Source organism: Anarhichas minor, unplaced genomic scaffold (genome assembly GCF_050575085.1).
Source record: "Anarhichas minor isolate MPS153535 unplaced genomic scaffold, ASM5057508v1 ptg000031l, whole genome shotgun sequence".
Taxonomy (NCBI): Eukaryota; Metazoa; Chordata; class Actinopteri; order Perciformes; family Anarhichadidae; genus Anarhichas; species Anarhichas minor.
In genome coordinates this window covers 3,845,237-3,872,479 of record NW_027466477.1, presented here as the reverse complement: position 1 = coordinate 3,872,479, position 27,243 = coordinate 3,845,237, and positions in this window count along the sequence as shown.

The window sequence follows — 27,243 nt, the reverse complement described above, 5'->3', positions numbered from 1 at the left end:
TTTCTGCTCCCCGCTGAGCCGAGCGCCATAAAATAATGTGAGGAGCTGGAAGACAGAGCGGCTGCTGCTCAGCTGGACGCTGGAAATCAACCAACGGTCTGTCTCTCTGGGTTTTGTTTTTTTTCATTTGGTGTGTGACTGTGATGCAGATGGTATTTTATGAAGTGGGCCCGTTTCTGTGGCTGGTGGCGGGACCCCTTAGGGACCTCTGTGGTGGACTGGGATTTGGGAACATCTTAGTAGCTAATGTTTAGAGGCCTGTTTATTCATATTTATTTCATATTTAATGGATAAAGTATGCTCTATTGTCTGCATTGTATTCATATGAATCTATGATATTTTGCTTGCTGTCGGACCATTTGTTATCTCAGCACAAACATAACACAGCATTCTCACAATGCATTTTATTATATTGTTTTTTTTTTCTTGTGTACACAAATTGGCCTTCTTATTGTTACATTACAATTATTACGTCCTCGTAGAGTAAAAGAAGAGTTGCGAGATATCGGTGTGCAAGATTCTTTTCTTTCTTCGTCATATTCTTCATGGAAGAGGCTCAGAAAGGCTCGACTCAGCAGAGCAGCAGCTTCAGTGCTCCGTCTGTGTCCAGGATGCGTTCAGGTACAGTATTGAGTGCTTTTTGGCAGCACTCAATGTCCAGCACACAATCACACAGTCACTGTACTTACACATGAAAATAGAGTATAAATACCCTTCGGGTCGAGCCATCCTGTAGCCTGTGTAGAGAGCTGGTTCCGCTCCGTCATCACGCCCGTGTGACAGACGAGTGGAAAACATCCCGTACAGATGGACCATGAGCCTCGATGCATTAAGTGCCATCTTCAATTTAATGTTCATGTGAAATGCACTTGGGTTTGTGTGTCACTCCAGATATGGGGAACACAAATGGAAGACAGTTTTTAGACAAAAAGAATGTCGGCCATCATACAAAGTAACACCATTCTGGTCCTTTTTTTGTCTTTTAGTATTTAATCAAAGAAGCTCAGAAAATAATATTTTATGGGTTTATAAAGTAAAGTTTTGCTAAAGTACCTGAAAATCTAAACTAGACTCACCGCCTCTCAGTTGTAGTTTACCTGCATGTCTGTCCAAAATGTCATCACTTCATCATTTTGTCCTGTTAGCCATTTGTGTGATATTGTTATAATTTGCGTTTTGTGAGATGTTAGTGACCAAGTGGACGTTTCTTTTTTAAATTTGAAGACATTTGTTTTAGGTGTTCCTGAGATGTATACGAGAATGGGACGATTAGGAGGTCACAGTGACCTTTGACCCCCACATTATAGAAAGTGCATCTTTGAGTTCCGGTGGACGTTTGTGCCAAATTTGAAGAATTTCCCTCCAGGTGTTCCGCAGATATCCCGTTCATGAGACTGGATGGGACAGACGGGAGGAGGGCTTCAGTAGTGTGTTCGCTAGTCGTCATGAAATATCAGAGCTCAAAATGGCTGAAAATGATGCCAAACTGCTTTATTAGGATTATTGAAGACTCTTAGTGATAAGACAAGTACATATATAGTTAATATATAGTTATATAGTATATCAAATTAGAATAGAGCAGCGCAACAGCTGGTTCCAAAAATGAGAATTTGGCTTGACTCAGACCTCATTTATGCTGGCCTGCTTCACTCAATCGAAGTAAAATTTGTTTGTGATACTCTAAACAGGTTGTGCTATGATTTGGGAGAGTTTTTAGCTTTCATCTCCATCATTAAAAAAAGATATTCATACTGTCAGTGCTTTTCTTTCAGGCGAACCTGAAACTTTTTCAATTTGAGCTGTGTGCCATCTTCATTCACTATTAACCAGTAACATATACACAATATGTTCACATATCAACACATCTCACAAGTGTTACCTGTATTCTAGCATCAAAATTATTCAAATAGACCTTGTAGTTACAGAATGAAAGTATTTTTAGTATGGGTATGCAATTTTCGAGCAGAGGCCTAAAAATAGGGCTAGGGCTCGCTCGGGCTAAAGAAATTAATTTGTAATTTTTTAATTTGCGACTGTAATCCAGACCTGATCCCCGATGTCAGTGTTGGACCTCACTGAGGCTCTGAATGGGACCAAATCCTGCAGCAGCTGCAACATCTGCTGGAGAGTCTGACACAGCATTTAAATATGGCCGTGATGATGTCATGCAGACTGTTGGCCGTGTAGTGTAACTACTATTCCAACATTGATAAGAACATGAATCTCTGAGCAGTTTCTGCTCCGTTTAAAGGTTTTCCAGATGCTGATATGCGGCGCTGGCAGCCGTCAGTCAGGGATACGACAGGTGAGACAGGTGTGTATTCACACTGTCTGTCCGTATGTGTGTGTTTCCTGTCCACACATCCTTTTGGGTTCTTTGACTTTCACGACATCAGAACCAACTTTTTATCTGCCTCTGCTTTTAATGAACACCTTTTTGTAATTCTGATTGAGGAGGCAGTTTGAAATGAGAAAAACCTTGAAAAGATTTCCCGGTGTATGAATCACCTTTTGATTTCAAACTCCTCCCATTAGAGCTTCATTATAATTCTAGTTGTGGATAATAAATGCTTTCTAGCCATTAGTGGGATGTCAGACACACTTTGAGCGGCGGGATTATTGTGTGACGTGCCCTTGGTTTTCAGATGTGTGGGTGCGACAGAGAGAGCCGGTGCTTCTAAACAGGAAATGAAAAAACATACAAAGGCGGGTTTTTATTTCCATGTTTATCACCTTGAGTCAGGATGAAAACATATAAAGCATCAGAAGAGAAAAACAAAAACGAAACCACAAAAACAGAATTAACACACACACACACACACACCTGCGTCTCTCAGCTTTTAGGTTTTTTTCCTCCATGAAGTGAAAAGCTCAATGTTGTTGTTGTTTCGCTGTTGAATCAGTTTTCTGACACCAGATCATTTTTCCTTGTGTCACTTCCAAAACACATATCAGAGAAAATAGCTGCTGTGTTCCTCCTTCCAGCAAAACTGAACAAAAAGTATGTTTTGTTTTACAGATATGAGGTGCTCATGTTCCATTTCAACCAGATTTGTAAATCTCAATTTTGCACAAATGTAATTTTGCAATTTCTTCACACAAAAGATTTAAACAAAGAGAAGGAAATAAAAAAAGATCTCACCAAGCAAACTGTTTTTAGTGGAATGTATTTAAACCTGATAGTCATGAAAAACTGTCCGTGAAGATAGAACGATGGAAAAACAAGAATGAGATTTATTTTTTATTTTGGATATTTTTTTCAAACCTATTTAAAATAAAAAACTGAACTATCAAACTGATAAAAGTGTTCAGTCTCTTTGCTGACACACAGCTGCCTCCCATTTCTCTTGATCACCGTTGAGGCGTCTCTACAGCTGACTGGAGTTCTCCTGTTGATTGGACTTGATTTGGAAAGACTCACCTGTCTGTATAACAGTCTCTCACAGAGCCGTGAGGTGGGCCGAGCTCTGGCTCCAGTTGACTCGTCAATGGTTCTGGTCCACTGTAGTTACAGATGTGTCTTGTCCTCCTTTGGACACATTTCAGTAACTTGAGATTTGGTGTTTCTCTAATTTGGGGTGTTTTTGACACAGATTTTGTAAAACAACCAAAATAGCTGCAGCTGATGTGGAAGTTTCTGTTGGAGCCGTTTACCTGTAGCCTCACATCAGCAGCCCAAATCACAGATGCAATCTAATTTCTGGATCCAAGGTTAAAAACACCTTTTTATTGCCAGCTCCTGAGAGAAATATCTGTCTCTTTAGCTGCTAGATCTTCCACTTTGTTCAGCAGGTAGTGGAGCTGGTTGGATGAAAACAGACTGAATCACAAAGCTGCAGGCCATCAAACCAATCCAAAGACACAGAAACAAACCAATCCAAAGACACAGAAACAAACCAATCTAAATACACAGAATCAAACCAATCCAAAGACACAGACTCAAACCAATCCAAAGACACAGAATCAAACTAATCCAAAGACACAGAATCAAACCAATCCAAAGACACAGACTCAAACCAATCCAAAGACACAGAATCAAACCAATCCAAAGACACAGACTCAAACCAATCCAAAGACACAGAATCAAACCAATCCAAAGACACAGAAACAAACCAATCCAAAGACACAAAATTAAACCAATCCAAAGACACAGAAACAAACCAATCCAAAGACACAAAATTAAACCAATCCAAAGACACAGAATCAAACCAATCCAAAGACACAGAATCAAACCAATCCAAAGACACAGAATCAAACCAATCCAAAGACACAGAATCAAACCAATCCAAAGACACAGAATCAAACCAATCCAAAGACACAGAATCAAACCAATCCAAAGACACAGAATCAAACCAATCCAAAGACACAGAATCAAACCAATCCAAAGACACAGAAACAAACCAATCCAAAGACACAGAAACAAACCAATCTAAAGACACAGACTCAAACCAATCCAAAGACACAGAATCAAACCAATCCAAAGACACAGAATCAAACCAATCCAAAGACACAGAAACAAACCAATCCAAAGACACAGAAACAAACCAATCTAAAGACACAGACTCAAACCAATCCAAAGACACAGAATCAAACCAATCCAAAGACACAGAATCAAACCAATCCAAAGACACAGAAACAAACCAATCCAAAGACACAGAAACAAACCAATCTAAAGACACAGACTCAAACCAATCCAAAGACACAGAATCAAACCAATCCAAAGACACAGAAACAAACCAATCCAAAGACACAGAAACAAACCAATCCAAAGACACAAAATTAAACCAATCCAAAGACACAGAAACAAACCAATCCAAAGACACAAAATTAAACCAATCCAAAGACACAGAATCAAACCAATCCAAAGACACAGAATCAAACCAATCCAAAGACACAGAAACAAACCAATCTAAAGACACAGACTCAAACCAATCCAAAGACACAGAAACACCGTGTCATGAATACTATAAAGTGTTGATTATAAAGTCTTTGTTTTGTGACTAACCTGATTCTATATCCACTGTTTGCTTCTCTTTGGTTAATTTCACTTTGTGCAAAAAAGTAGATTACTTCAAGTTTTCTGAAATGTCATGTTTAAATATGGTGCTGAGGTATTATCAAGTGGTAACACGTGATGAATTTAAGAAATCTACAGACACAAGCAGACAGAAGAAGTAAAAAAGAAATACCTAAAAGTGTATTTTGGACGTTGTCTTTCCACTGGTCTGTTGTGGAAGCAAAAGAGAAAAAATATCAAATTCGACCAGTGCATGAAAACCAGTTTGCTGTAGTGTCTCCTCTCAGAGAAGGTGTGAAGGGGTTAAAGTTGTCCGGCCAAATATCTGGCAGCAGCTGAACAGTTTCACCAACACAGAGCGGTGTGGAGGTGAAGGAGAGCCGCCGACCAAACACATCTGCTGACTTCTTGTCAGACGAACCATCGAGAGTTTAAACCAGAAGCGAACACTCACAGAAGGTTTGTGAGGTGTTTTCTTTTCTTTTCTGTGTGTTCACCTGACAGCAGCAGTTTGTCTCCGAGCTGCAGCAGTAATGGAGCGTCAGTAATGGACCGAGCTCGCAGAGTCTGACTGCTGCCGGCTTCACGTCAACCGATCATCATGTCAGACGTTTCTACTCCATCAGGCTTTACTGCCAATCCGGAACAAAAACAGTCGGATGTGCCAATTAAAGCTGCCACTGTTCACTGCTGTCTAGTCAACGATGTGTTCCTCAAAGACAAACCTGATTTATTCATTTATTCCCATTTCCAGCGTAACACCTGGAACCAGAGTGAACGGATTAAAAGAACATCCGTAACTTCAGAGAAAGAACGACACGATTTGATTTCTCCTTCATACTGGATGAGGAAACACCGTCTTTATTTATTACCCACCTTTATTTCATTTGCCTGATCAAAATGTTCTGTCTTTTTTCTTTTCTCTTTCCCGGCTCATCAGACGACGCAGACTTCTGATCAAACTTTTAACCGTCTGATCAAAAGTGCCTTTGAGGTTTCATGCACGGTTTGATGAGCTCGTGTTAAATAACCAGATTTGTAAATCTCAATTTTGCACAAATGTAATTGTTAAATAACAAGAATTATTTTAAATCAGCGGCTGGTTTCATCTCCGGAGGGAATCAGAGAACAACAGTAACGACTGTACATCCGTCTGTGTGCGTACAGCTGCAGGCCGTCGACCGAGCCGGCTTCACCGGAGAAGGAGTTAGAAACACAAGTGTGCTGTGGAACAACCGGGTCGGTAGTGGTTCCTAACCTGAGGGTCGGGGCCCTTCAAAGGGTCGCTGGAGCAACCTGAGGGGTCAAGAGATCATTAACTCACCCAGAAAAGAAATAAATGGGTCTTCTTTCCTTGAAAACATCAGATGACACAATCTAGAACTAGATCACCTCGTAGGTCTTCAGGCGACTCGTTTCACAACGAGCCTCATAAAACACGAGAAAAGCAAATTGGTGCATTCATGAACGTTCCTGAACATTTTTACTGACATTTCCACGTCACCTTTTATATCTTGAATCAAAGTAAACCAGTCATTTAGAAGAGATTCATACGGTTGATGAACATAACCTTTTTTCAACATGTGTTATTGGAAACTTGTGTGTTAAATACTTTATAAATGAGACCAAATGAATACTTCATAGTGGAGTTAACAGGCTGACTTCATGTGCACAAAGGTGAACTGTAGATAGAAATGTTTAGTAAAAGACCAAAGAAGTCATTCTGCTAATTGAATTGCCCACCTGTGGTGTTTGAGAATGAGCGCTATAAAAATATAAATTCTTTGTTTAAAGGGTTCAATTACTTCATATTTCTTCCTCGTCGTTCTTCACTTAATCTCCTTAAAGCACAATTTGTTCACTATTGTTTTCTATTGCAACATAAAATAAGGGCTTTTACTTCCAGGTGAACCCACTGCATGAACCCAACACAACGTAAATGAACTCGGCTGCAGCTGCTCAGTTGCTTTTCAATGGTTTCTGTTCATTTAAAGGCAGAGTTTGGTGATTATAGATGTTTTTTAAGTGTAGCCGTCACAGGGTGGGTGCAGGCTGTCATCATTAACATGTGTACCACAGTACAAACAAAGTACAAATGCAGTCTGAAGGACCGTATAACAGAAGTACAGACCACAAGACAAATACACAGCAGGATCAACAGCTCTACCAGATGCTGAAAATCTCATAATCCTACAAAGACTCCAGTCATTCAAAGGAAACTATCGTCCACTCCAAATGTAGTCAACCCAGACAAGCTTCTTAAACAACTATCATGAAAATATAAGAGGTCACATTGTAAACCGACCTCTTACACGTCAGTTTGAGACCTAACCTGCAGTAACACCGTGATCACTCGTTATCCTGAACACCCTGAGCTCTTCACGAGGACGCTTTCACTCTATAATAAAGTTGATCAGGGCTGGTGATTGCCTCTCATTACCTCAGCATTTATCTGCCTCCCATCTCCTTAACGGGATGAAAATCAATCAATGGCTGCTCGTCGCTGTGCTGCTGCAGTCGGAGAGAAGATGGCGAGCGCTGGTGGAGGTGGCGGGCTGCGGAGTGGATTAGGGCCGCCGCCCGGAGCTTCTGCAATGACACCATACAATCCTAATGGGCTTCTTCACGCCGCGCTCACCTAATCACCCGTATCAAACCCTCTCACAGCAGAGCCGGAGCCTCTTATTTATTTGATTTCTCCCACATTAAATTATGTAGGATTTAGAGAAGGGATTAATTTTTTACACTTGTAAGAAGACTTTGCCACTTAATTAAGGCTGAAAATAATACTGCAATTATTTTTTTGCAGAGCTTTAGAATGGGATTTTTACGGTCTCAGAGTATTTAGTTAATTATAATGTTGCACTCTGACTGCTAATTTAAAACCTCAGAAACTTTCCAGCATTTTTTTTGTTGTGTGACTGAGGACTTTCTTTCCCATTCACTGGGCTGTGACTGCGAGGCCATTGTTATGCAGACTGTTGTTTATCAGTGGCGCTGCTATCAGTAACACAGCTCATCATTCACTGCCACATTGTTTCAGCAAACAATGGATCTGTGTTTGCAGCGTGCCGTACAGAAATCTGATTTACAGATCAATGGGCTCCACGGTTTTGTCTTCCACACAATGAGCCGTGATGAGACTGTGACAAGCTGAAGGTGGAACAATGGCGGCCAGGAGTTTTCTACTTTACCTGTGTGTGTGTGTGTGTGTGTTTATTATTGTTCACTTCTGTAAAATGAAAAGCATTTGTTCTCACAGTTGAGTGAGTTTTATTTTGTCACTGTCGAGTTTGAATGAAATGTTTTTTACGACGCTCCACCATTCGACCAGCTGATCTCACACCTGAGAGCTACAGCGCTCCCCAAACACGCAAAAATAATTATCAACAGTAAAATTAATAATAAATAACCCAAAAGCAGCCCGTAGCCGCCAACGCTTTGCTTCACATTGAAAACAATCACACAACAAAGCAGCTCAGCGTCACTCCGTCTGAGCAGAGCCTGACGCACCTGAATCTCTGACTGAACTGTCGGTGGTGCATTGTGGGTAATGTAGCCGTCGAGGAAGAAGAACGTGTGAAGACGATATCTCTGGTTCTGCTGCATCGATTCGGATCCTTCTGATGACAGAAACTGTCAGAAATGAATCACCGAACATATGAGAAAATAAAATGAACTGGAGAGACGATCAAACTACGGTATTGTTTCCCGTTATCATTCATACTGTTTATGCTGTAAAACACCTGTAAAGAGCCTAACGAGGACGGGACGAACTACATGATACCCAGCAAAACCGAGTTAAACCGTTTGTGTTAACGAACCTGCTGAGAAACAAAGAAACTTGTTTATGAAATGCTGCGATTTTAAATGGTGTATCTTGTTGTTTCCCAGAGTGTGAGCGCATCATTATAGACACAACAGAGAAACATAAATACACAACCATGAGCAACTTCTTTGCATCGGTGGCTCATACACAAAGTGGGGATGTAAAAGAGCTCCATGCAGCCTTCCTGCGGTGTGTGATCCGGGATGTAAATACCTGGAGGGGAGTCAGACTGTGACTCTCAAGCCGTCTCAAATCACATCTGGAGCGTCCTGTGAATGTTGATTCAGTTTGTTTCTTCTCCGCGGGCCGAAGGGCGCCGGCATCCAGCTCTCTGCTTGTTTCTTTTTCCCACGAGACGCTCTTAGAAGCGTGGAGAGGTGCTGTTATTTGTGTTGGACACAAAACAAAGAACCGCCCCCCCTCCCTCCCTCCCTCCCTCCAGCGCTGCTTTGATTGACAGCACAAAACATAAAAAACAGGTACTAAAGGTGGAGGAGAAATCCCCGCGGTGCTTCACACTCCGACAACTTTTCTCTCCTCAGCAACTTTTCTTACGTTTTCTAACAAATCACATCCATTCATCGTCAGAGCGGAAGACAAAACAAAGGTGTGTTTTTCTGTGAGGATGTGGATCCTCGGAGCGTCCACTCGTCCGTCATCGGTCATGCCTGTCACGCAGCAGCTGAAGCATCGCTCTCCGTCTTGTTTGTCCCGGTGACGTCCGGCTCTGGATGGATGAAGCTCGGCGCTCAGGAGGCCCGTCGACTCAGGTGAGAAGTTTACTTCGTTAGATACAGTTGGTTTTATTTTTTCCACAACAGGAGGAAGAGGAGGAAGGAGGGGAGAAGGAGGGAGGAAGACTGATATCACCACGAGAGAGAGCTCAAGATGGCCGCCACCTGGGCCTCCCGCTCACAGTTCATGAAGGAGGCGTTAGCCGCCGTGAGGCGTTCAGGGGCTCTGACAGAACGAATGGAGCAGGTCATTTGTCTCTGCAGCCGGACGTCGACTCGTTCTGTTTTTACAATCAGAGGTTTTTTGTTTCTGTTCAAGAGAATCCCAGAAAGAAGAAAAGGAGGAAAGAGACGGAGGATGAGAGCGTCTCATCGGAAATGAGACGGGAAACCAAACCTGAAGAATGTGAATATAAAACGAACACAAACAGGAACAAAGCAAAATCATCTCATACATACACACGTGTTCCATCAAATCTGATGAAAATGTCCTGTCTTCATTGAGAAAACAACTTAGTTTATATGAGCTTTTTTTTCCTACTTTATTGATTTCAGACTTTACCTAATGCCTCTCTTACTTATGTACAACATTGTGAACAGTGTTTATTCCTGTCTACTATTGAGTAGACCTAACCTGCGTGGCTGAAGGGGGTCAGCTCCCATGAGCTTGTTCTCTCAGTAATTAATACTCCACGCCTCCAAATCCGTTTCTCCTCCTTCAGCATTGAGTGTTTAACGAGGATGTTCAATGGATATACAGTGCAAGTTACTAGAAATATGCTCAAGTATATTTTTCAATAAATTCCCTGCTGTTGGCCAGCTTTCAACCCTTTTTAAGGTAAATATAATCAATTCTTAAACAGACAGACAGATTTCATCTCAAACTGTATTCAACATTTGTGATCAACATGAAACTTCACTTCAGCGATCAGAGCGATGAGTAAAGTTAAAGTGGAGTGTAACTTCTCCACAGCGGCTCTAATGATCTCTCAGCTCTGCTGTACTTTACTGAACTTGACTGTGAGTAGAAGTGAGGAGTGTTTTCTAACAGCGCTGCGTAACTTTCACCGGCTCCGTGAGCGTCTCTCCTCAGAGGCAGAAGAATCACAGAAAAGGTCACGAGTCGGACGATTGGCAGCTGGTATTTGCGGCGCAGTCAGCCTCCACCCCGTCCGCTACCGCCAGCCGCCGCCATGACACGAACAAGCGCCGACCGCTGTACGGTGCGTTCTCCCACCTGACAGAAGGCGCCGGGGGTTTTGAGCACTGTGTCATTTAACATAGAACACCTCCTCCTCCTCCTCTTCCTCCTCTTCGTCCTGATGGAGGTTTGAATCTCACATCAGGTCGAGCTGAAAGAAAAGTCTTTTCAATCACTGACTGCCTGGCCAGCAGTTAAACAGGCTGTCAAAGTGCATTATGGGAAATAATTTCACAATTGATCATCCATCTGGTTGTTTTTACCTGTTTGTTTTCTTTAAGGAAATAGTTTAGGTTTATTCTGTTCAGTCATGGCGTTCAGAGAGAACTTTTCTCTACTACTGCATGAATTATGTTTAATGTTCCAGGAGGATGACTTAACGTTTTTTCTCCCGTATATATTATTCGATTATAAAGAACTATTCGTGTTTATATACGACTCACAAAGAGCTCGGGATGAGCCTCCTGAATTTGCACCAAAAATAGCATCATAACTTTCATTCATGATTGCCAACGAAATCTCCATAATTCTCGACCGCAAAAGAGGCAGAAAAAAAAAAACATGAAACCAAGAAACCAAGGGGAAATAAGCAACCCCAAATAACGAAGATGCAGATTTACACGGGACTAATATTATCACATCACTTTGTCGTCTAAACCCAACTAAGTAGTTTAGTTGTCTCAACCTAACTAAGTAGTTTAGTTGTCTCAACCTAATTAAGTAGTTTAGTCGTCTCAACCTAATTAAGTAGTTTAGTCGTCTCAACCTAACTAAGTAGTTTAGTCGTCTCAACCTAACTAATTAGTTTTGTCGTCTCAACCTAACTAAGTAGTTTAGTTGTCAAAATCTAAGTAGTTTAGTTGTCTAAACCTAACTGAGTAGTTTAGTTGTCTTAACCTAACTGAGTAGTTTAGTTGTCTAAACCTAACTAAGTAGTTTTGTTGTCTAAACCTAACTAAGTAGTTTTGTTGTCTAAACCTAACTAAGTAGTTTAGTTGTCTAAACCTAACTAAGTAGTTTAGTTGTCTAAATCTAACTAAGTAGTTTTGTCGTCTCAACCTAACTAAGTAGTTTAGTCGTCTCAACCTAACTAATTAGTTTTGTCGTCTCAACCTAACTAAGTAGTTTTCTCGTCTCAACCTAACTAAGTAGTTTAGTTGTCAAAATCTAAGTAGTTTAGTTGTCTAAACCTAACTGAGTAGTTTAGTTGTCTAAACCTAACTGAGTAGTTTAGTTGTCTAAACCTAACTAAGTAGTTTTGTTGTCTAAACCTAACTAAGTAGTTTAGTTGTCTAAACCTAACTAAGTAGTTTAGTTGTCTAAACCTAACTGAGTAGTTTAGTTGTCTAAACCTAACTAAGTAGTTTTGTTGTCTAAACCTAACTAAGTAGTTTAGTTGTCTAAATCTAACTAAGTAGTTTAGTTGTCTAAACCTGAGTAGTTTAGTTGTCTAAACCTAACTAAGTAGTTTAGTTGTCTAAACCTAACTGAGTAGTTTAGTTGTCTAAACTTAACTAAGTAGTTTAGTTGTCTAAACCTAACTGAGTAGTTTAGTCGTCTAAACATAATTAAGTAGTTTAGTCGTCTCAACCTAACTAAGTAGTTTAGTCGTCTCAACCTAATTAAGTAGTTTAGTCGTCTCAACCTAACTAAGTAGTTTAGTTGTCTAGACCTAACTGAGTAGTTTAGTTGTCTAAACCTAACTGAGTAGTTTAGTTGTCTAAACCTAACTACCGTATTTTCCGCACTATAAGGCGCACTTAAAAGCCTTTAATTTTCTCAAAAAACGACAGTGCGCCTTGTAATCCGGAGCGCCTTTTATATGGATCAATTGGTTAATTGGTTGATCCATACTGGTTGTACACGGCGCTCTGTCAAAATGTTTCAGTACGACTGGTAAACTACAAAGCCGCACCGCGGTAAACACCGGTACTGTGCTTACTCCTAGTCCAACACCACTTGTGTGTATAAAGACCCCAAAATGGCACCTTTCAAGAGACACGCTTACGACGCTATTCTATTCTATGCGCCTAATAATCCGGTGCGCCCTATATATAAAAACAGTTCTAAAATAGGCCATTCATTGAAGGTGCGCCTTATAATCCGGTGCGCTTTATAGTGCGGAAAATACGGTAAGTAGTTTTGTTGTCTAAACCTAACTGAGTAGTTTTGTTGTCTAAACCTAACTCAGTAGTTTTGTTGTCTAAACCTAACTCAGTAGTTTTGTTGTCTAAACCTAACATATGTAGTTTTGTTGTCTAAACCTAACATATGTAGTTTTGTTGTCTAAACCTAACTAAGTAGTTTAGTTATCTAAACCTAACTGAGTAGTTTTGTTGTCTAAACCTAACTCAGTAGTTTAGTTGTCTAAACCTAACTCAGTAGTTTAGTTGTCTAAACCTAACTCAGTAGTTTAGTTGTCTAAACCTAACTCAGTAGTTTAGTTGTCTAAACCTAACTCAGTAGTTTAGTTGTCTAAACCTAACTCAGTAGTTTTGTTGTCTAAACCTAACTCAGTAGTTTAGTTGTCTAACCCTAACTCAGTAGTTTTGTTGTCTAAACCTAACTCAGTAGTTTAGTTGTCTAAACCTAACTAAGTAGTTTCCTTTCTTTTGAGACTTTATTCATGTCACCTTTTTGTAAGATATACAAATCATTGTTTGAAGGTACATTGTGCAGAATATGGTTGGTAATATGGTGTGGAATTTTGTACTTGACAAATTACGGACATGACAGTTTCCCACAGGGATTAAGATGACAAACGTCCTCCGTAATTATTACAAATGACTAAAAGTCCCCGGGTAATAATAGTCCCAAGCTAATTTGTTTCAATACAGAAAAATAAACACTTCTTTAAATTTCACATAAAGGAAATTTCCCAGCATTCCCTGCCCAGACGATCCTCAGTAGCCTATTCCTCAGTGCCTTCCTCCTCCTGCGGTCCCAATGCTCGGCCTGACATTTCTATTATCTGCCTTCCTTCCTTCCCTCTCTCCTTCCTCGAGGCCTCCTCTTCATCTCTGCCCTCACAAACGTCACCCTGCCAGCGTCGGCCCGGCGTGTGACAGCGGTCAGCTGTACGAGCCGTGAGCGTACCGAGATCTGCTGTCACAACTGAGAGGAGAAGCAGAGCCACGTTTGTTCGGTTTCTCCTGTAAAACTCACTCGAAGCACCCGTCGACTCTGAAGAGGCAGAGAGTCGGAGGCGGCGGCGTCAAGAGGTCGCTGTTTAAAGAGCGAGTCAAACAAAAAGCAGCATGGCAGCTGGCGACTGGCCTTTTTAACATCAACACATCCTCCCGGTAAATAAAAAGAGACAATTGTTTGGTCGCATTGTGATGGCACACACACACAAACACACACACACACACACACACACACACACACAGTGGCAGTGTGTTAAACGGTTATTTGCGCTGGCTGCCTGAGCCAATAGGATTCAACCAGCCGTGGAGGTGTGGACACACAGCGAGGCTTCGTCCACGATTAGACCGAGAGCCCAGAGCTGAGCTCAGGGATTACCTCCCTCTGTGTGTGTGTGTGTGTGTGTGTGTGTGTGTGTGTGTGTGTGTGTGTGTGTGTGAGGACATATTTGTAGAACTGCTATTAATACTGTGTGTTTGTGAACATTGATGGCATTTTTCAACCCAAAAAGTGTTCAGTCTCAAAAAATGTCATGAATAAAAAATGTAAAAAAGCATTAGTAGTTTTCTCTCTTATGACATCACAGCGAGGGGCTTCAAAGCAAAAAGTCTTCTTCGAATTATGAAATATGATCACATGAGGAGGAGACCACCGGCCTAAAGCGTAGTTCATACTCGCCGTAGTGAAGTCGGTGGAGGCGCTCGTGCATGAAAATGACGAGATCAACGGCAGAGTGGAGCGTGTGTGGATCCACATCGTTCATCTTTGAGTTTCTGTAACTTGACATGTGATCATGTGACTGTCACAAATAATAGAAACACTGTTTACATGTCATATAATTATACACTTTATTTTGAAATGCTTTAGAAACAGGATCTGTTAAAATTCTACATTTGAGTAAATATGTTGCAGCCAAATCAAAGAGTTTACAGGATGTTCAACCTTTGTTTCTTTATACAACATGTAACACTTGACTTCTTTCTTTACAGGGTTTGTATGAAGGTAATAAAGTAGTTCATGAATATGAGATATGAGTTTACAGATAATCGCTCCTCGTCATTGTGGACGTTGCTTTATGATGTTTTGCCGGTTACATCTGCAGTCTGTGTGTTTTCTGTGTCTATAGACTCAAGTCTTACATGAGAACAAAGGCAACTTTCAACGGTTTAAGACTGAATATTATGTCCCATTCTAATTTGTTTTAAATTCATGAGGCTTAAATATCCGTCAAACTTTCTCAGTTTCTCAGATTTTCTTTTAAAGTGAAGTCTGTTTGCAGATTAAGACTTCGTACGGTTTATGTCCAACACACCAATCGCTGTGTAGCGAAGCGTCATTAAAACTGTGCAATTTAAATCTGACTCACTGTGATCTCACGGTTATACTGCTGAAACACACACACACACACACACACACACACACCTAGTCCCTTTAACCGGCGGTGTGAATGTGTTCACAAGCCTTAAAATCACACTGATGTGTTCTTTTGGGTGCAAACAGCCTCCGAGTTAGTTTGAATTGGTGTTACCTGCAGAAAGAGGCTCCTGTTACCTTTCAGACGGCGAGATAATGAGAAAGCATCATTTCATTAAAGGTGACAAGCGTCTCACTTCCTGCTCCCATCGCACCGATCCTCAGCACCACAAACACTCGCCTCGGGCTCCAACAACCATTTCCTCCGTTTAAAAAAAGAAACACCCTCCCCCCCGCCTCCGACATTTGGATTGAGATTACTTTTATTATTGTGGCAAACTCGATGCATTCTGGGTAAATATTGCAGGTTAAGGTCGCAGTGGGAGCAGCTTGTTTTACAGAGTGAAGCCCGAGGCCGCCGCTCACAAAACACACAATGCCTTCAAAAATACAGATTTTCAAACTTTTAAAAGCAGCCGATGAATTAGTAATAATATGTGGTGCTGTTCACCGTGTGTGTGCGCCGCCTGTTTGCTAACACTATGTACCACTTGTAAGTATAAAAAAAGCTTCTTGAACTTGTAAAAGCCCAGACAATAAATTAGCAATGGGATCTAATAATTCCCGCTGTGCTCTGTGAGAGCGAGTGCAGATTAAAGGCTGAAGTGCTCAGCAGAACAGGAAGGTTATGTTTGAGGGTAACGTTGCATTCATGTTCGCTCTGCACAGTCTGTGATTAACAGCCGCCGGAAAATAAACCTACATCAAACTCTTTGTTCTTATTTTGATGTGGAGATTTTTGGAATTGCTTACAAATATTTCCCTCACATGGGGGAAACCACAATTTTTGCCGTTTAGATCAAATCTAATATTAAGGCAAAGGTAATTAATTAAGCTCTTTTAGCCGCGGAGCTAACGTCGGTGGAAGCGGAAGCATAAGCGATGGCGGCGGGGCAACAGTTCTTCTGCTTGGCTGTATGTTTCGTAGGAGTGACAGGAGGAGCGACAGGAGGAGCGACAGGAGGAGCGACAGGAGGATCTACGGCCTGATCGTTAGCATTTGCTACGAAAAACTGAAAAAGTTCTTCGTGACTTGCCCCCATAGGGAGCGGGGATATCGCAGCCATAGAGTGCTTCGAGGACTTTTGTCACTGGCCAGTCATTTATTAAAGGAGGGTTTTTTTCTTGCCAAGCGAGAGCTACGGCGGATGCCACGGCTCTCTTCAACCCTTCCTTCGGACCCATCCTCATCATGGAGGAACATGTTTCCTCACAGTGTGTTTCTAATGGAGCTCTATAGCTCAGAGGAAGTAGAGACATCAGGCTGTGATACACACACGGTCACTGATGGTTGCAGTTAATAGTTTGATGACGTGAAGAAAAATATAGATTATCACCAGACAGTTCCTGAATATAAAGTGAGGTTTCAAGAGAGAAGATTATATTTTTCTATACATTCTCAGCAGTAGAAGTGTCTTCAGTCGTCTCCCCCGCGTGTGCTTCATGCTGCAACTTCTCCGCGTTACATCTGGAGAGGCATTAAACCCCGATAATCTATGCACATGATGAAAATTATATTCTGATTTGAGTCATGAACTGACTGGCTAATTGAACCATTTTGACTCCTCTGTTATTTCCCATAACCCCCCCCCCCCCCCCCCCCCCCCCCACTACTGCGGCTCTGTTTTCTCACTCCTGCAGAAGTAATGGATGGAAATAGTCACACTCAAAGATAAATGACGAGGGATCATATTCACAACGCCGCACCACATGCATCACATTTACATTGGCTTCAATACAACACTGTCTTCCAGGAGATCACATTACCACCAAGGTTTCATTCTCTGTGACTTCATTGTTTCCAGGTGACAGAGAAGATGGTTATGTAGGAAACGTTGGCTGTAATGTAATGTGACACCTACATCTTTAGATGCTGATGATTTTGTCAGAGCTGATTGTCGCTCTACTTCTTGAGGAGTTCTTCAACCTCTTAGTGCAGCTTTGAATGCTTCACTACACTTTGAGACAATAGATTTGATATCAAATGATGTTAAGATGCTAGAATAAAGATACTGCTGCTCGTACAAAGACACACATGCAGATTGAATGTTACACACAAAGTTATCTGAAGGAAAAAACATGAATATGTATAATTAAATAAAATAGGCAGAACATCAGCATCATCCTCCCACATAGGGCTGGAAGACATGGACACCAATGTTATCACAATGTGATTTGTATATTGAGAATGATAATAATAATAATGAATGCTCAACTACCGTATTTTCCGCACTATAAAGCGCACCGGATTATAAGGCGCACCTTCAATGAATGGCCTATGTTAGAACTGTTTTTATATATAGGGCGCACCGGATTATAAGGCGCATAGAATAGAATAGCGTCGTAAGCGTGTCTCTTGAAAGGTGCCATTTTGGGGTCTTTATACACACAAGTGGTGTTGGACTAAGAGTAAGCACAGTACCGGTGTTTACCGCGGTGCGGCTTTGTAGTTTACCAGTCGTACTGAAACATTTTGACAAGAGCGCCGTGTACAACCAGTATGGATCAACCAATTAACCAATTGATCCATATATAAGGCGCTCCGGATTACAAGGCGCACTGTCGTTTTTTGAGAAAATTAAAGGCTTTTAAGTGCGCCTTATAGTGCGGAAAATACGGTACATATCCTTTGCATTCATTATGGAGGAGACATTACACATGAATATCAAGTACCTCAATCATTGTGTTGATATTAGATAACACATCTACATATTTAATAAGGTAGTCACATGTGCATTATAAACATGGGGCTTTTTTCAATGTGAGAGCATGACTTCTCAAACTCACGTAGCTTGCGCTTGGATTTGCTCTGCTTCTACTTAAACTGAATGCTTGCACTCAGATATGTCGTTGCTTGCACAGCTTTCCTTCAGCTCTTCTCCTCACACTCTGGCTGCTTCTGCGTGCTCGTGAAACATCTGCTCTTTGACTTTTTCTTTTTTTGAACCCTGTCAAAATTCCCCAGTTGTCTGTGTTTTCGTCTTACAACTTTAACCCACTTCATGGACGTTACCTGTAACATTTTGGACGCCTAAAAATGTCTTATTCAGCGCTCAGTTGTCTATGCCTCCCCCTCTATGGTGTCACTTCTATGGTGTCAAAAAGAAACAAGATGGCGACGGCCAGAAAGCCGAACTTGAGGCTTGAAAACGGCAGTTCACCATCCAACTGGTGGCGTCATGGAGATTACGTGCACTTCTTATAGACACTGGTCTCAACAGAATGATGAGTGTGATCGACTTTATTTCTGAGTTTGGATTTCAAATCTGTTTTCAAGGCCAAGACAGGCAGCAGCATGAACACAACACATAGTTAGACAGAAAAACCAGAAAGAAATGGAAAATTAGAAATGAAGGGAACTAAAAACCAAGCATAGTCATTCACGTTTCATAAGAATCTGTTTCATAAGCAGGAAAAGAATCTGCCTCTTACTCGTTTAACACTTTTGTATTAGCATGAATCCCAAGACAAAAGCTTTTCCAGAATCATAGAAAGTTGAACAAGTATAAACCCTCTCAGATGATCGCTGAATGATAAAGAATAAACGGTGTTTGCAGTTGGACTTATTTTATGATGGAGGTCTGCAGGAAATTGATCCACAGATGATATGTTGTTGAAATATCGCAGTCTGCCAACTGGAAACTAAATCTGACGGTCCACAGCTCTATTAATATCCATATTATTTATCAGTATTATTATTCCAGCTACAGCTGCTGCTGGGTGCACAGCTGGGTCCCTGAGGAAGGAGCTCAGAGGTCAGGAGCCGTGTGCAGGTGGAAACCTTTGTGTTGCTCAAGGACACTACAGTGTGTAGCATGTGTGTGTGTGTGTGTGTGTGTCATCTCTTTGAATGAGACTAATACAATCACAGAGTTCTGCAGCTTCTCTCTGCGATGAATCAGTGGGAACAAAAAGGCCAAAATTTGCTCTTCCTTCATCTCTCCCTCCTTTTCTTCTTCTCTCTGTTTTTCCGCGAGTGTTTTCCTAAGAAGAAATAATTGGCACAGCCCCCCCGCCCTGCGGGAAGAAGCTCATTTATATTCTCCCACATTAACACACACTCACACTGAGCCTCTCCACTCAGACCTCAGACCTCCCCCCCCCCCCCCCCAAAAAAAAACAGAGTTCCTCTTCTCTCCCAGAGAAACTTTGCCCTCTCGCAGTCAGCAGCCGGCCATCAACCCTCGCTATGGTGGAGAAAAGAGGAAAAACCGAACTGTTCCAAGTGCATTCTGGGATCAATCCCAGCAGGCCACAGCTCCTGGAGGTCCCTGATTGCTCGTCATGGAACTCTTTTGTTCTTCATGCTGCAGAAAACGACCTCCCAGATGAGCTCGCTTAGGTTTTACCAGCGCAGGGTCAAATGCCCGCTATTTTTAGACCCTTATTATTTTTACACTGTAAAAAATTAGGTCTCCTATATTTCCACGAACACGTTCACTGTTTCTCACTAAAACCTGCTCACATAAACACACACACGTTAGATAAAGGTATTATCTTTCATACTATGATATATAGCATCAACCTCAGCATGCTATGAAGCTAGCAATGACAAGGCTAACATGATGTTCAGCAGGTACAGTGTTTACTATCAACATATTAGTTTGAAGTGTTAACAGCCGAGCGCTGATGGGAATGTCAGTGTGTTTCACAGGTATTTAGTCAAAAGACAGAGAATGTTTAACCTGATGATGGCGCTACCACAGTTGTTAGGATTCATTCTCTGGGAGCCGTGAACGTTTGCATGTGATTTCATGACAATCCATCTGATAGTTGTTGAGATATTTCAGTCTGGACCAAAGTCGTGACTCGGCCAACAGAGAACGAGCGCTAGCGTATTAACGTTAGCATTCCTGGCTAACTAGCTAAATGTCTACAGAGCTCAAGAATGACCTCGAACTATTTTAATTTCCATTTATTCACCTCGTTGACATTTCAGAAAATCCTTTATGGTGCAAGAGAGAAAAATAAACAGTTGTAATTATGAGACCAACTCAACCAGCCGTGAAATGAATCCGGACCACAAAACATTTAATTCAGAGCAAAACAAAAGACAAAGGCACAAGACTGTGTACATAATCATTGTAAGAGTAAAGGAACGACTCCTCCATAAACTATTGTGAACATCTAAACTGTATCTGACATGAAGACACCATCAGCAGCCACGCGGCTTATTTCACGCCTCAAATGGTTTAGAAAAACATTTCGATTGATAATACTTTCAGTAAAGCGTTCATCCAACCTTTGTGTACTGCAGACCATCAGGGGAGAAGTTAACAGATCACAGCTTCAGCCGCTCTTTGGAATCTCGGTTCAATGATTTTACTGAATTTGACTGCTTAAATGTTTGTGTCCTCCCTCGAGTTCTGGATTAATAATTAAGATTATTTTAGCATTTCTAGCAACTTCCTTTTGTTAACATGTTTGACACCAAGACATCAAACATTTACACGAATTAGAACTTGAACTGTACATTTTAATTCCTTCTGTTGGAGCAGCTGATATTATTTTACAGTGTAGATCTGAGTGTAAGTCTCTGTATTATGTCCTTCTCTGCGTGTCGGATGAGCGGAGATGTTCTGCTGTTGGTTTCCTGTGTGCCGCTAAAGAGGAGACCTCCACCCGTTATCACACACACACACACACACACACACACACACACACACACACACACACCACACACTCACACACACACACCCACACACTCACACACACACACCCACACACACACACACACACACACACACACACCCGCACACACCCACACACACACACCCCCACACACACACACTCACACATACACACTCACACACACCCACACACACTCACTCACACACACCCCCACACACACACACACACACACACACACTCACACACACACACACACACACACACACACACACACACACTCACACACACACACACACCCACACACTCACACACACACACACACACACACACACACCCGCACCCACACACACACACACACACACTCACACACACCCACACACACTCACTCACACACACACACACACACCCCCACACACACACTCACACTCTCACACACACACCCCCACACACCCACACACACACACCCCCAGTGTGATTCAGTTTCTTTGCTCCTCGCCGTTTAAATAGACTCGTGATGCAGCGTGTCAGCAGGACGGAGATGCATGAAATCTGATTATTTTACTCATCACGCTGTCACTGTGGTGTCCCTCTACTGTACATCTGCATGATGTGCTGAGCGTTAGTGAGCATGTTGACATGCACGTTGGTCTGTTAGGAGTGTCTGATTGTACAGGACGGAGTATTAACAGAGAGCCTGGTTCTGTACACTCACCTGTATTCAGTAATAATGTTATTATTATAATTCAGGTTTAATTGCAGCCGCCAATCAAACTATGTGAGGAAATAACAGCAGAGGAAATCCAAATTGATCTACAAAGAAAAGCAATTAATACATTTTTTAAAAAGACAAGAAATGTAGTTTCAATAAATGTAAATGTTTCCATAATTTAACAAAGGATGTGTGTGTATGACAGTCATTACGCCTGCATGTTTATACTTGCATATTACAGCACCAGCTGGTTGATTAGTAAACACACATACAGTATCAGCATCAGCACCAGATGAAGATTAACTCTCCTCTGGAATTAGTCCCCAACAAATGCACTCTACTTCCCATAAAAGGTTCTGATTTCATGGGATATCTACGAATTTCTGTGCATTATTTCTGATGAACCTAGACTCCTGTACACCTGCAGATGTAGAATGATATCAGGTGTTGAGTTTAGAACTCTTTGGTCAGTAACTGGAATCGATGGTTTGATGAACTGAACTCCACTAAACGGTGTGTGTGAGCGTTGATGCCGGTGTGAACATCAGCAGGTCTGTGGTGGAGCGGCCGCGCTGACCTTAAAGTGAACTTTACTGAATGAGTCACTGAGGTGGATTCAGTCGGTTTGTGTTTGCAGTGAAAAGAGGAGCCACTTCATCTGCCACCGCTCGTTATTCACACACACTCATTAACATGTGGGTGCATTGAAATGAATGACAGAGTGTGTGAGCCTTTCAGCGCTGCCTGCTCACAGCGCGTTCACTCTGCGTTTCTAAAGGATTAAAAACATGACCAGAGTTAAATGAACTAACTGGCAGCAGAACGTCTCTCTCGCCTCGGCCGGCCTTGGTGATGGAGCTCAGGTTATAAAAGAAAATACATATACAGTATATATACTCAGTACAGGAAGATAAAAGAGTGGAGAGAGCGCTGACAGTGTGAATGTGAAGCAGGTGGCTGTCTTACACTCACTGAAAGCTTCAACAGATTTGATAAGATTAGAATTCAGAGCTGAAGGAGAGACACTCTAAAAGCACAGAAGAAGAGTAGAAAAGAATCAGCACTTTTTGGGAGACAGGACTTAAATTCTCCGGGTTCTTTAGTCCAACATGACCTTCCAACGGCGCCCTGATCAGAACTCCTGAACCATGACAGTCAGCCTGATGTTTCCACATCGAAGGTCAAAAACGTCTCCAAATGTTCTACCGATGTCCGTCCTGAAAGCGGCTCCAACCTCCAACAAATAAGTGTGTTTTGGTGTCTCTGTACGTACAAAGGAGCATAACGGAGCACATGTTCAGACGCTTGTGGTGTTCCTCTCCTTTAATAACGTGAAAAGTGACGGAAACATTTGTGTGAAGGATGTAAAAAGAGCTCCCGCCATTTTTGGACCACCAGTTTCAGAGGCTGTTGGGCTGTTGTTGTTATCAAGGAGGAGATTGGGTTTGCAGACAGGGAATAAGCACACAGGTCACAGGAACCAGCTGAGGACGATGAGCAGAAATAAATAGAGTCAACAAGATAACAAGCCGGCTGCACTGAAGCCTTCGACCTGCAGTCGCAGCTCAATGTTCAAATTCTGATCTTTGGTTTTTTTAATTGTTTTTTTGCACAAATTTGTGTAACACTCTAAACTGAAAATGTCAAGAAAGAAAAATGTCAAACACAAGGAGATGTGCACAAGTTAATACTGGAGCTGCAGATTCAACTGAAGTTGATCAATGATTTGGCTATTATTGAATTAATTAAACGTATTTCACTTTGCTTGTTTTTTTTGCAAAAAAAATCGAACCAAATGTTACATTTTCTCAACACATGTTGAAGTCAGAGATTATGATACAAGCAACGCATCTTCAAACATATTTCCATAATTATTCTGCACATTGACAAATAAAACATCTGAATAAAATGTGAGTGTTCGACTTGATTAGAGGTCGTGCTCGTGCTCGTGCTCGTCGCTCCATTAGTGAACCGTGCAAAGGTCAGAATGAGGATCAGGACGTGATGAAGACGTCGGTGTCCTCCTGTTGTCTCGTGTCTCACCTGCTGCTCGTGCACAGTAAACTCACGGCTTCAGCGCGTTTTGTCGCCGACGATCTGAGCGTGACGACGCCACGAGACAACAAGCAGAACACGCCCCCTCGTCCTCACTGTGAGACACAGGACAGCCAATCCGCTCGCTCTACTCTCCAGCATGTACGGTGGCCTGGAGGTGTGTGTGTGTGTTTCCTGTTAATGGGAAAATCACTTTGTTTGCCTGTCGGGGGTGAAGACCCCGCGATGATAAAACGACACATTCTGGTTGTTACAAGTCTTAGAAGTCGCCGCTGAGGAGCAACAGAGAGCGCGAGACTCAGCTGATAAATACTGTCATTAAGCAGAGACTCGACACACCGCGCGCTGTAATGAAGAGAGATCAGAGCTGCTTCCTCCTCTCTCCTCTCCATCGCTTCAGGAAGCCAGGCCTGTAATGTCAGCCTTATATTAATAATAGTATTTACATTAACGCTGACATGTGAACATCACAAAATCCTGCGTTTCACGAGACTAACTGTGAGCTGTAGATGAGTGGAGCTCTGTGATGTCTTTGTTCAGTGATATAAAGTGTCTTTATGTATTTATCTGATCTGTGGGATGAATAAGGATTGAGACATTGCATGAATACTTAAATTAGGTTTGAGGATTATTTATTACAGCTTCTCTCATTTCGACATGCAAATAAACTGAAGTATAAATTATTAGAAAATAATAAGAATTCATGAACAAAAGAGATTTGAGTCATTTGTGTTAATAAATGAGTCAAAAGTTCATCAAAAGTTGTTCATATTTGTTTCATTCAGTATTTATTTCTTGCACAGCCACCTGTGTTACGACGTTGTTTGGAGGCATCATTTGCTAAATGAAAGAGATTTAACATGTTAATGTGACATGTTAAAAATGATTCATGATATTATTGATGTCGTTTTGCTTCCTAATCTCAGTTGATGTTTCCACCTGAATCTGCTTTTAGTATAAACCTACAGACCATCAATGATCCCACCAGCTCCTCCTCCCAGCTGCCGGATTGACCCCAACATGGCGGCCTGCGCCGCCATGACTGCAGCCCGTCCGAGCTGTAACCGTGCTGAACCCCTCAAACTGTCCGCGGTTGTTTGAGCTGAAGTCAGCGGACTGTTTCTTCTCCTCAGGTATTCATATCTGAGAAGCAGCATTTTAAATCATTTAAACGACACGGATTGAAAAGAGAATCTGGGTGAAACTCCAAGAACACTGGATCCTCCATTTCCCATAATGCAACTGGATATTGTCTTTCATCAGACCCTCTGCCTGGTAAACGGGCACATCGTCCAAAATATAATTATAGTATAATATATAATTATTGTAATTCTATTGTGTTGTTTTTTTGCTTTAATTAACTTTGCTGTAGTTAGTTTTTGGTTTTCTGTATTTTTTTATTTATTTTCCTTCCAGATCTCCACCATCCCTGTTCTCCTTTCTTTACCCCCCCCCCCCCCCCTGACCTCTGACCCCTCCGCCTGCAGCCATCATCATGAGCAGCAGTATTACACACCGCTCAGCCCTCTGCTGTGACTCCACACACGAAACCTCGAGAAGAGCAGCGGCTTCGTGAGGGTTTCATTCCTCACAGAGAGGAACACGGTGTCAGGCGGTATATCCAGGAGGGGGGGGGGGGGAACAGTAGCAGGATGGGGGGGGTCAATATATAGGAAGTGGCATATTTTACCCGTGGGGTGTTTCCATCTCTGCTCCCTCTGCTGGGTTAGATATTACATGCTGTAATTCAGCCGGGGGAATAATTGACCTGTCAACGGGTTCACGCCGCCGGTGCCATCACTCGGCGGAGGCAGGAAAACGGGGGCGGCGGCCGGCCTCCGCTCTGTTTCTGCAGATTGATACATACGGTCTCCCCCCCCCCTCAGAGGTCTAATAATGTTACAGCCGGTGTATAGTACACACACACACACACACACACATCCTGAGGAAGTTTGGAGCTGCTGAACAACAACATTGTTTCGCTCCAAATAAAGGAAAGGATTGGTGTTTGAATGTCCAGTATTCACCTCCAGAGAAACTGCTGTTGTTGAGTTGTGTCACTTGTCAATTCAGAAATATTGTTCTATTTTTCTTCCATAACTTCTTTCAGAAAAATACACATTTAGATGTTTATTTAACTACTTTGTCTGTAGATTTCTCCTAAATTCACCAAACGTTACCATTAATGCCTCATTTGCATAATTAAACAACAGTTCAGAAAACTTGTAATACATTGTGAGTCATCACCTGGTGAAGTTTAGGGTGATTTCTATTTTTTCACCGCACACAAAAAAACCAAAAAACTTTCCGTAATACAAGAAAACAGTTTAGGACATTCTTGATTATACGAGAAACACCTGAAGGCACCGCTACTTTAGATGCTCCTGCTTAATGGTGCATTCAGGTAATCTTCCCCAATCACCATAAAGTCAGGAAATATCACGTTAAGTAAAGAGAGGCACATTGTGCTCAAAGTGAACGCACCCGAACAAGCAAACAATTAACCAACATCCTGTTTGTTCTGTTTCAGGAACAATTCAAAGAGATCAGAAAGGAATTTAAAATAAAGAATAGTAATTAAAGGCAAAATCTCTACTTGTTCTCTGATTTATTTAAAGGCAAAAAATGTCTAAATGATTATTGTACTTCATAAACATCAGGAGACGGGATGTATGGAACTACTTTTCATTTATTATTTATTATTTGATATAGTCCATGCATTTCTTTTTCTAAAAGGTTTTTGCAGTTTTCAGAACATCTTACTTATTATTTAATCTCATTTTATTTAAAAAGTAGAGTTAGATTAAAATTATACAAATAAAAAACATGTTTTAAGTGAACTTTTCAGTTCTTTTTATGATCTCATTGGCTCATTTTCAGGCCTGTAGCTCCTGTGTCCAACACAGCGGGAACAATATTTGACAAACAATGACAGTGACCCGATAATCCCGCCGACTGGCTCACAGACGCTATGTTTCAGGAGGGATCGTCCTCGCATGGCTGCAGCTCGCCGTGACGCCGTCACTGTGGATCTGTTCATCACGTGAGCTCAGATAACACGGGAAGATTTAAGAGGGACGACTCTTCGTCCTTCGGGTTCGTCTTTGAGCGGGAAGCTCAACCTGTCAGCTGGTGGAGCGACATCACGTCTGTCGGGGGGGAGGGGGTCCACACACACACACACACACACACACGTTTATGGTCACACTTAACATAATCAGCAGGCAGAACATCAACACTAACAAACAACCTCTGCTGGAGAAGTAAATATGTTTAAACTGATCATGTTGCTTTAAGAGCAAAGCGACAAACTTCTTAAAGTCAAACTAACACTAAAGGTGTGTTCATACAGGACACACACACACACACACACGTTACAGAGAGCGTGACTGCATTCAAACACGGATTCGCTCCGGGGGGTGAAATGTAAGGGAGTAAAGTGTTGTTGGG